Source organism: Coptis chinensis, chromosome 3, assembly GCF_015680905.1.
Source record: "Coptis chinensis isolate HL-2020 chromosome 3, ASM1568090v1, whole genome shotgun sequence".
In the NCBI taxonomy this organism is placed as follows: Eukaryota; Viridiplantae; Streptophyta; class Magnoliopsida; order Ranunculales; family Ranunculaceae; genus Coptis; species Coptis chinensis.
The window spans coordinates 51,522,241-51,531,632 of NC_141458.1; the positions used below are offsets into that span (position 1 = coordinate 51,522,241).

Consider the following 9,392-nt stretch of genomic DNA (forward strand, 5'->3'; position numbering starts at 1 on the left):
CTTAAACTATGTTATCTCCAATCTGAAATGAGCTCGCACTGTTCGGGATCAGTATATACTTTTACCTGTAACCGCTTTCCAAATTATGAATACACATTTCCCACAATTTTTAGCTACTTTTCATGACTGGGTCAAGGTAGATTCTATATACCCAGCAAACAAAATCATTCGTTCATTAAGGTTTAGGCAATGGAGACGTCCTGCACGGTACTTGAGCCATGTTCGTTGTTATCCGGACGATGATAAGATGGTGAAACTTTTGAACGAATCCGGTGAACAAGAATGGGCCACCATTTGGCAAAACATTATCTTTTGGCATGATGCTAAGGAAATGTATTTCACTCAAGAAGATGCTAGACCATCACCACATCCTGGATGGTAAACTTGAGCACGGTATTGTACATATATCTAAATGTAAATAGTTGTGTTTCATGTGCTATTGTTTTTCTTTGTTTATTTTTGTATAATATATTATGTTATAACAACTTTCTGTTCCAGCAATCCATCCCTAATTTCGCTCACGGTTCTCAGATAATTTCTTTCTTTATTTATTTATACTTCGAGGATTAAGCATCATTCAGTTTGGGAATGCTTTAAACCTGTAGCAAAAATTAGGCAACTTGTAAGCTGTATATAGTTTCTATTTTCTTGTTAGTAAATGTACTTAGTGACAAAGTCTTGTTTCCTCTTAAATGATGAAAATCGTCTAGAAGTCTCACATTAGCATTCGAATTAGGATTCATTTTTAAAAAACTTAAGATAATACGTACGTAATAGTTTTTACATCTTTTCATGACTATTCATGCACTGAGTATCATCGATTGTACATAGCAGTAAGTTTCTGGAACCCACGGTTAGTCTATTTAAGCTATCAATCCTGTGAGAATCTAACAAAAAAGCCTCGATATAAGTGATTTGTGAGTGATGACATAGAGGAGTAGTTTTTCCAAATAGAGAAAATCACGCGTCTACTTACTTGATCATCATTCGAACCCTAGGCGAGAACTTATGCCTTCTTTGGATCGACATAGCTAAAAATTCTTACCTCTTACAAATTTTACCGCTAGTCACTCCATTGAACCTTTCATCAAACCTTTCACCTTCACAAAAAATTCCTTACCCATCTATTAACCCCAAATAAAAGAACCTACCTAGGTGATGAGTATGAGAAATAGGATGAAATGTAGAAAAATAAAGAGAAAGACTTGTCCCAAATAAAAGTTAGTTACTTGCTTTAGGAAAGAAAAATAGAATCATGTTTCTTAAGCCTTAATTAAAAAAAAAAAAAAAAAAAAAAAAGAAGTGTGTGAAATAAGTACAAAGGCTTAAGAGCAAAGTAGGAAAACTCAGGTAGAAGCATGAAAAGAAAACAAGGATTTCTCGAGTGTAAATATCTTGAAGACGTTATTCGATCTCTTATACTTATCATTTTTGATTTTCCACTTCTATTTTCTTCTACACCACCACCTAAGCCCTAACAAAGACCTCTAACTCAATTAGGAGTAGGATGGTGTGATAATAAGTAGTAGATGTGATTGATCGACCTCAGCGCCTCTTACTGTCATCGAGTATGTGAGAAACGTGTGCCCACTGCACACTGGAGTTAACGAAACCTGAGTGGAAAACTTATGAGCGAATTTGTATTTCGACACATACCTATAAGAACCCATTTAGGTACGCTCTCCAAAGGATCCTGAAATGACCCTGCTTGTGCATTTCAATGTAAAGTTCACTGTATGCATGTTCATATGTAGATGTTTTAATTATTGTATGCATATTAACTTGAGTTTCAAAGAAATTAATCCTCGTTCCCCGCTAAGGAGATGTATAAATATCTGAGATTAATTTAGGAAACAAGCTTTTGTTATTGAGTCATTGTAGTATAATGAAGTTTGTGAGTATCTTCTCTGGAAAACTCTCATGAGGCTATAACTCGTCCACTAGGGAATTCCTAGTAGTTTAAGGCCTTGTTGCATATGGTCAATGCAACCGCACTCTGCGAAACGAGAATTATCTTAGATTGCACAATTTTGGCCACTTATCTGTTTTAATGTCTCTTATTTGCTTGAGGACAAATAAAGTGCTATTTGTGGGTGGTGTGATAAGCACCCAAAACTGTATTATAAACCCCTGTAGAGACATAACATTTCGGTTAATTTTGTGCTTAATAATCATGAAATAATCGCATTTTTGTGCTTTTGCAGGTTGGAGCAACTAACGTAAAAATAATGATAAAGCCAACATTTAAGCACAAAATAGGGAGTATACATAAGCTTTCTGGTCAAGCCCATGTGAAGCCCAACAAATCCGGACTAAAGCCCAAAGACTCAAACAGTACAGAATCCAGTCAGAAATGGGATTACGTGCACAGAAGCATCAAACTACCGAAGCTCATATCTCTTGACCCAGGACTCCGAATGCAACAAGTGAGCTGCTCAGACTATCAGTGCGATGAACTCTATGCATAGGTGGGAAGTTACAAAAATGCCAAAAGACCGGACCACCACTAGATACAGTACATGGACCCACCATGCGGGCCTGTAAGAGTTGATGAGCCATCATTCAAGACAAGACAAAAGGAGTAAATAATTGGTGCAAAAGTGACACCTTGCATATAATTGATGAGGTTAGATAAGATTAAGTGCTAATAGTGAAAACAAAGCAAAGTGTCACTTTGTTTTGATTTTGTGGATAAGATGGAAATAAATGTGTGTGTGTGTTTCACGTGGGATGGAAGGAGAATGCTCTCATATAGAGCAAGAAAACAAAACAAGGGGGATGCATTTCATTTACTTCTCTTTTGGCTTTACTTTTTCATTCCTTGTCTTGTAGTTTAGTTTTAATTTTTTGGTTGGATGTAAATGCTTGTAATAGTGTTAATGAAGGAAAACTCTTGTTTTTCTAAATAAAATCTCAATTCCTTAAGGCAAGTTAGTTTTTCTCTTTTTCTTCTTCTTGCTCCTTCATAATAGTATAATACATAGCCCATGATCATGAGCTAGACCCTTCCTTTGTCGGGGGTTAATGATACTCATGTGAGGAACCACCTTGTTAGTTGATTTTTCTAGTTAAGTTGTTTAAGAAAATAAACTAGACTTTATATCCTACCCCAAAATGGTAGTTGGTGTAGAGTCTAGTTAGGAATTAAGGTAATTACTTAGAGATAAGTCATTGTTTTTGTTCCTTATGCTAACAATATGATATAAGAGATGAATTATATTGTTAGGGATCAAAAATATAATCTTTATTAGGATTTGTCTATGAATTCTAGGAAGATTAAGAGACAATAAACTAGAGTCAAACAATAGAGGTGTGTCTTCACATTAGGAGAATTAATTCTCCACACCTTTCTATACATCGATTTTTACCTTGTTTTAGTGTGCATGTTTTCGTAACTTTAAGAATCTAAAAAAAATAGTTAAGTAATTTTAGTATAACTAATCATAAAATAAGAACTTACTCACTAGTTTCCTAAAGAACATAAGAAAGTTGTAAGCTGTTCTAGACTTTAGGTTGGTTTGAATCCCTACTCGAGCTAAACGCACGAAGACACGTGAGTAAGGACTTGAGTCTACACCGAACGGAGTAGAGAATCCAAATCTTTATACTGCAAAGTGTGGATATCAGGAACGTTACTTTTTGACTGTAACGTTGAGAGTTGACAATTGAGAGTTAACGTTACACTCTCTCGAGCCTATATACACAAGGCTTTACAGCAGACCAAACACACCTGTTTTTCGCATCTTCCCTCTCTTTAAAAAAAACTTCTCTCCCTTATAATGGCAGTAGACTATTAGTTCTTGTTCTCTTTTTCGGTTTTGGTTTTTGTTGTGCAGTACTCATCAAGACGTTTACAGAGGTTGTTGTATCCTGGAGGTTCCGTGTTTGTCTGCACTAGGAGGAACAAACCCGCAATACTTTAAAGAGCGCGACCTAGCCCGCGCCTCAGCTTCTAATTTTCATTGTTAATCATGTTTTTTGCAGATTATTTTCCTACAATTTTAAGGTACACTACATATTGTACAAGACCTGACATTACCTATGCAATAGGTGTTTTGTGCAGATACACTAGTAACCCTAGTGCTGAACATTGGCAAGCAGTAGGCAGGTTAATGAGATACCTAAAGAAAACAATCAAATTGGGTATTCATTATCAGAGATTTCCTGCTATTCTTGAAGGGTATATTGATGCTGATTGGAATACTCTTTCAGAAGACTCTAAGGCTACTAGTGGATGTGTGTTTTGCATTGGTGGAGGTGTTGTATCTTGGAAGTCCAAGAAACAGACCATTATAGCACAATCTACTATGGAGTATGAGCTGATTGCTTTGGCTAGTGCAAGTGAGGAGGCTGGTTGGTCATGGGACCTACTCACTCACATACCGGTTTGGCATAGACCGGTACCAGCTACCTTGATACACTGTGATAGCATTGCGGCTATCGAGAGAGTCCACAACAAGTTTTATAATGGTAAATCATGACAAATACGTCGTAAGCATAGTACTGTATGGGATTACATATCTAAGGGTGCAATGACTATTGATTTTGTGAGATCTGGTGATAATCTTGCAAATCCATTTACTAAAGCTCTAGCTAGAGAAAAAGTGTGGACTACTGCCAGAAGTATGGGACTGAAGCCTATTGAAAGATAAACGTATATGATGGTAACCTAACTTAGGGACTGGAGATCCCAAGAACTAGGTTCAAAGAGAAGAACAAGTCATAGAATGTTTGAGTATAAGACATGCAATAGTACTTATCTGTCCCAAATTTTAGATAAATAAATTGTATGTGATCCTGAAGCGATGATTAGAGGTTGTAGTTTTATAAGAAAACTCTTAATGAAGTTCTATGGTCCTTATGGACGGAGTGCCTAAGCTACAGGAGCACTCTTGATAGAACTCACCTAGTAAATGTTAAAGTATAGGCCATTTTCTATGAGAATGAGGGCTGATTCTCTTGATCATTCACAGATCTAGGATGGAAGCACATGGCCTTTAATGTGCAAGTTTGGAAAGAGAACAATGAGTATGTTATGCGTGATGATAACTCATTGTATACATAAGACCTAAGTTCAAGACTTTGTCACTTATGGATCTTATACTTTGAGTAGTCTTCACTACGTAAAGGTTTAAGTCTTGGACACCTTTATTTATGCTTGATATATTGGAACTGATAGTGACTGCCATAATTTTTTATTTTGATTTTTGTTATTAAAATAAGTGGGGGATTGTTGGTTATTTTATAATGGCAGTAGACTATTAGTTCTTGTTCTCTTTTCTGGTTTTGGTTTTTGTTGTGCAGTGATCATCAAGATGCTTACAGAGGTTGTTGTATCCTAGAGGTTCCGTTTCTGTCTATACCAGGAGGAATAGACCCACAATACCTTAAAGTGCGAGACCTAGTCCGTGCCCCAGCTTCCAATTTTCATTGTTAATCCTGTTTTTTGCTTGTTTTCCAACACTATTTTCATTGATCAAGCTATGACCATTTCTAATGCAATTGATGATGTGTTCTCATAAAATAGTCATCAACTTTGTCCTTGGCACCTACGCAAAAAGGTTTGGTTTGTTCGAAAATTTTTATACGATGTTCAAGAAATGGATATATGAACCAGAGACAGTAAGTGAGTTTTAAGAGAATTGGGAAGCCATGCTTAAAGAATTTGGATTGGAAGAAAATAATTGGTTGAGTACTTGGTACAACTCACGTGAAAAATGGGCCCAAGTTTATGTATGCATTTTTTTTTGTGCTGGGATGACAACAACTCAAAGAAGCGAGAACATCAATTCATTGCTGAAGCAATACTTTGGGAGTACTATCATTCTTCAATAGTTTGTTGACCAGTACTCAAAGGTTATGGACCATTTGCGCGAGAATAAAAGAGTAGCAGAAACCAAGTCTAAGCAAATTGCACCCAACTTAATCTTTACTTGGCGTGTTGAGAGAGAAATGTCAAAAAAAATGTACAAAAAGGATATTTAGCCTTTTCCAGCAAGAGTATACAAAACTTCTTAATCTTCGTTTATTGCAAGAATTGGGAGATTAGAATACTATTATTTACAAAGTTAAAGAAAGGGGAACGGACAAAAAGGATCGTGTACTAACATATATGTTCAAGAGGAACAAACAATGTAATGTTCGTGCATAAAATTTGAATTCCAAGGTACGTACTATAACATCATGCCAAAATTTTCCATTTTTCTTTTCTATATTACATATGTTTTCAAAAATACAAAAACCCAAAAAGCTCATAGTAGAATAATTATCCATAGTCCAATAAACCATGTATTTCTCATTCTATATCAAATAACCCTCGCCCCAAACTTATTTGGGGGTGGCATATTTTCATCATGAAGAATAGAATACAGATGTATCGCCGTTTTTGCTCATATTTCTATGGTAATATCTTTCCTTATCTCTTCATACTTTGAGGACAAGGCATATTTCTATTTGGTAGTAACATTTTGCAAAAACTATGCATTCCTTATATTAGATATAGTAGTATATTTCTTCCTTTCTTAAAAAAAATTTCAAAAAAAAAAAAAAAAAACAAAAAAAATATTTTTCTGTTTAGTATTAAAAGTCTTGTTTCTTTCTATGATGAATACAAAGTTTAGAAGTCTCATTATCATTATAGCAATAGAGTAAGAATTCGTTCTTCGAACTTAGACTAATATACGTATAATAGTTTATGCATCTTTTCATAAATGACATGCATAAACATTTGATTATATATAACAGTGAGTTTCCGAGACCAAGGTTAGAACAATTAAGTTCCATATCCTGTGAGAATCTAGCCAAGAGCCTCATCTGAATGATTATTGAGTGATGACACAAATGATGTCCGGATAGAAAGACCACACTTCCACTTGCTTGATCACCACGCCATATCATAGGAGAGAATTTAGGCCTTTTTTGGATCGATATAGTCAAATAAACGTTAAAAACCCAAAAAGATAGTTTTCCTCTAGTTACATCTTTTGAGCTTTCACCAATTTCTAAAAGCCTTTTTATTCTTCACCATAAATCCCTGACCTGTTACAACACACAATAAAAAGCTTACCCAACTACGAGTTGAGAATTGGATGGATATCAAAAAAAGAGAAGAGAAGACCTTGTACAAAAACAGATCAGTTAGTTGCTTCAAAAAGAAAAAGAAAAAAAGAAAGACCCATCAAAAACCAAAACTCCAAAAAAATCAAAGGAGTCAGAAATCGAATCTCCCAAAAGTTTAAAATCAAAAGGAGTCGATATAAACAAAAGCAAAGTTAGAACTCCCAAAAATTCAAAATCATATGGAATCACAAAGCCAAAGGGCTAAAGAATGAATCACAATTCGGAAACAAAGAACAAAACAAGGTTGTTCTCTAGTTACGAGTATCTTGAAGACCCATATTTTCAACTTATCATATTTTTGTTTTTCCCTTGTTTTTTCTTTCTAAACCATCACCCTAACCTCGTAACTCCTAACAAAAGACCTCTAGCTCAATTAGGAATAAGATGGTGTGATAATAAGTAGCAAGTGTGATTAATTGACCCCGACTTCCTTTGGACGTCATTTTTGTATGTGAGGAATATAAATGCCCGCTGCATTTGAGAGAACGAAACTTGAGTGAATATATCAAAGAGTTTGTGTTTTAACATATCCCTGTGAGAACCGACTGCACCTTAAGGACGCTCTCCAAAAGTTTCGAAAACGACTCTGCTTTTGCATTTCATTGCTCATATTTGCACATTTATCTTTAGATGATTAAATTACTGTACATATGTTATTCTAAGTTCAAAGGAGCTTGTCCTTATTCCCTGCTAATGAGATGTATAGACTTCTGAGAATAAATAAGGAAACAAGACCCTTTGTACTAGATAGAAGAAGTTTGTGAGTACCTTCTCTTGAAAACTCTCATGAGACTTAAAGCTCGTCCACTAGGAAATTCCTAGTGGTTTAAGGTCTTGTTGCATATGGTCAATGCAATCGCACTCCGCGAAATGAGATTAGTATAATAAATAGTAAATCACTCATTTGTGATCTTAGTTGTTTCTCTCATCCTTGATTAAGGACAAGCAAAATGCTATTTGGGGGTGGTGATTAGCTTCCAAATGTGCATTTTATTACCTTTATATTACTGCATTATAGCCCTTCTTACACATAATGAAAAGGCAACTCATAGCTTTTATTGCCTTTTTCAAGTTACAGAGCATTTCAGACCACTTATCATAAAAGCTGCATCTTAGCACCAAAAAGAGCCTTATTTATGCTTATTATGAAGACTCGAAGTTGCTATGAAAAAGTGCTAAAAAGTCAAAGTCAAAGTCAAAGGTCAAAAACTCAAAACTAGAGAACTGAAAGTCACGTCCTTAACTCAGAAGACTATAGATTGATGGCCTTGATACAAAAGAAGACTTGCTTAAAACCTAGCTTGATCAAGAAGATATGAAAAAGCATAAAGCAACCATGGTGAGGTGTCTTGATTGTAGAGGGAGAGGGCAAATCAGACTTTTGTAAAAAGTAGAGGTATAAGAACCAAAAAGTAGGAGGATAGAAAGTACCTAGACTTATTCTAGTGTCATGTAGGAGTAGTGTAGGATTTAATTTTCAAGTCATTTACATACATTCAAGTTTGTTTTACTTTTTGTTCTTCAATTCAATACTTTTTCTTTCAAGTTCATGTTTCAATCATTCAATCAAGTTAATTCTTTGAAGTTTATGTTTCCATCTTTAATTAAACAAGTTTTCTTTTATCAATCAATTTGTTTCCTTTAAGTTGTTCATTCAATACAAGTTGAGTCAATACAAACAAGTCCTAAAGCTAACAATGCTACTTATTCTCCTTCATAACTCCCACTAATTCATCTTCCAAACAATCTATGGTGAACCTCATCAATACTTTTTGATTTACTTACCACCCAACTACATCACTGAATCACAAAATGCATCCAGTCTGAAGAATATTCTTGACGAGCGATGGAGGTTATTGAAGACTCATGTGACCACGGGAAAACAACCTGTGAAGTTTACGAATCTAGTGAAAAAAAATTATTCACTTGGTAAAGAAAAAGAGAAAGAGCCAGCCCTTGCGAGATTAGAGTGGGAGTCAAAAATCATGAGCGTAAATATTTCAGATATGACACCATAGGGGAAAATGCGGTATAAAAGGATTAAATGTCAAATTAACTTGGACATGCAAGCACGTATGTCTGGTGTATCAAGGAACTTGGACTTCACCCAATGCGACGAAGATTCCAATTGAAATTGTATATCTTTTGGAAGTGTTGTGTTTATTTTATGAAATTTTAATTTGTGTGTTGTAATAATGGAATGTTTTTTATGTTATGCAACTTGTATTATTTTATGATTGTCAATTAATTTAGAAAACTTTGTTTTAATTACG

The 9,392-nt window shown here is 35.0% G+C and overlaps 1 pseudogene; it reads left to right on the forward strand.

The window, feature by feature from the left end:
• Positions 1-247: 247 nt before the first annotated feature.
• LOC147509952 (secreted RxLR effector protein 161 pseudogene) lies at positions 248-4,481 on the forward strand (annotated as a pseudogene).
• Positions 4,482-9,392: the final 4,911 nt, after the last annotated feature.